A 2,595-nucleotide genomic window follows, 5' to 3' on the forward strand; every position below is an offset into this window, starting at 1 on the left:
CTGTGGCCCAAAGTTAAAAACTGTTGTTCTTTTCAGGCCCTCAAGGTGGCGCTCGCAGCCCACCATGTTTTCAAATTATAAACTGTATGTTAGAGAAAAAAACAAAAATCCCAGCTACGTTTCATTGAAATGATTTTCAGAAAGGACGGATCATCATATTTTATGGGTAAGGCCGTTTTAAAAATAATAGTGTGGTGAGATAAAAACAGGCCTTGAAAATTTTCTGAAAACAAAACCCCATTCAACGTTGAAACTATGTATCTATATGAGTAATCTAATATGATCTGGGAATTACAAAAGGTGGCAAGAAAAAAATCACCAGGAGGTGGGAAAGAGGAATAGTGCTTAAAGGAGAAGATTGGTTTGAAAGATTAAGAGAAACTAAACTTGGAATGGAAGTTGACAAATTCCAGTTCATCTGGGAGACTTCTGACACAAAATGCACCCAAGAGGGAATCTGTTGTAAGAATAATTAAATGATAATTATATTGCAAAAAATTTAAAAAAAATTGGTAGCCAGAATAAGTGCACAAAAACCAAGAGAATTTTKTGTTATAAAACTCCATCACATTGTCCCAGCCACTCTGCCAGCACTTGTGTGGTGGACAGTAGTGGAGTACATTTACTTGAGTATTGTACTTAAGTACAGTTTTTGAGTATCTTTACTTGAACTAGACATGGGTTTTTACGGTGTAAAAACAAGTGTGCATTGCCATGTAGCATGTCATTGCCTGCAGCAGTGGACTTGCAGAATGAAATGTGGCCAAGTTCAAATGTGTTTTCTATACCAGCTTGTACCTGTCATGTCAGCAGGTGTTTGTAATTAAGGTAATTGTGTGAAAATATGAAGTTTGTAGAGATTTTCTGTTAAAGTTGCTGTTGCTTCGAACCCTGATCTCCCACATGAAAGCCCATGGTACTAACCATGAGACCACTGGAGCTGTGTTAGAGAACCCTACCAGGGGTTGGTTTGTTTGTGTGCAGAAAGAGGCCACATTGCCAATGTAATGGRTGTCACTAATTTGAAATATATTACAACAATAAAGCAATATTAGGACAATATTATAGTAAAACATCAAAATACAATCATATTAGTACTGTAAACACTGAACTATTGAGATTGAATATTATTAAACTATGGTTCAGTACTGAGTAGACACAGCAGGGGCAGTATTGGACCAAGACAAGGCTTGTAATTTATATCTGTGAAGCTCCTGTGCCAGATTATGGCTATGCCTTTTGGTGCCTGTAAAACTTATAGTTTTCGAAATATTAATGTACAATAATTTATAATGGGAGTCAATGCAGCCTTGTATTGGTCCAATACTGCCCCCTGCTGTATCTACTCAACTTGGTACTGCACCATAATAATATTTAAACTCAGTACTTCAGTGTTTACAATACTAATATGATTATATTTTGATGTTTTACTAAAACGTTGTCCTAATATTGCTTTATTTTTGTAATATTATGCAGTTCTGTGTCAACCATCATCATTGACAATGTTGCCTCAGTCTACACACATAGAAAAAAAAACACTGGGACTGCACTTTCGACAGCTCTGATGGTTGCATGGTGAATGCCATGTTTTCATGTGGGAGATCAGTTTTCAAATCCAGCCAATGCAACTTTAACAAAATAATCTCTTTAAATGTCATATTCTCACACAATTACCTTAATTACAAACACCTGCTGACTTGACAAGCACAAGCTGGTATAGAAAACACATTTAAACTTGAGTTCTTTCTGCAAGTCCACTGCTGCAGGCAAAGCCATGCTACATGGCAATGCACACTTCATCGTAAAAACCCATGTCTAGTTATTTTTGGGGTACTTATGACCTTCACTCCACTATGCAGCAATTGAGTTTTCCTTAGTTGTAGCCACAGACCGTTACTGACACTTGTTCTGACCACCTTGGTCCATTTTTTTTAATTATCCTTATTTGATAAGAACAATTTCCAGTCTTTTGGTTGCTTTAAGCAATAAAAGCATGAAGATCTTTGAAAACAGTGAGGCTTACTAAGAGGCATTTGGTAAGTTTGGAGACAAATGGGAAGGAGARGATTCACTCTTCTGTGAGTGAGAAGATCACTTGTGCGCTATGTGATTGTGAGGATCTGTCTTGTGTCTTGTCTGCAGTCTRCCTCTTGTGTCCGTTTCATGCCATTGCTCTTTCACCTTGGTCTTCAGTTCACCTGGATCATTCCTCCTCACCTGTCTGCTGTTTGTAATCAGTCCTTTCTCAGCTGTAGTTCATCARCCTCATTCCTTCTGTGTATAAGTTCTGCTTCATCTCCARGTTACTTTGCTGGTTCATTGTWTGGCTTCAGTTCATCGTCTCGGTCCCTTATCCTCCTGTGTGCCTCCCTTAAAGTTTTTCTGAGGATTTTTGCTGCCTTGTCGGCTTTTTGCTTTATAAAATAAATCATTTATTTTTGAGTTCTTTGAGTCTACACCTGGGTTCGTTCAATCACCCCCTGATCGTGACAATGGTGTTATGTGCGTTATGTGGGTCTGTTTTCACGTACACACCTCACCTGCAATCAACAGGTATGATTGACCTACTTAAAGTGTATCTTACCCCCCCCCCCC

The sequence above is a fragment of the Austrofundulus limnaeus genome, unplaced genomic scaffold (assembly GCF_001266775.1).
Source record: "Austrofundulus limnaeus strain Quisiro unplaced genomic scaffold, Austrofundulus_limnaeus-1.0 Scaffold1973, whole genome shotgun sequence".
NCBI classification, from domain to species: domain Eukaryota; kingdom Metazoa; phylum Chordata; class Actinopteri; order Cyprinodontiformes; family Rivulidae; genus Austrofundulus; species Austrofundulus limnaeus.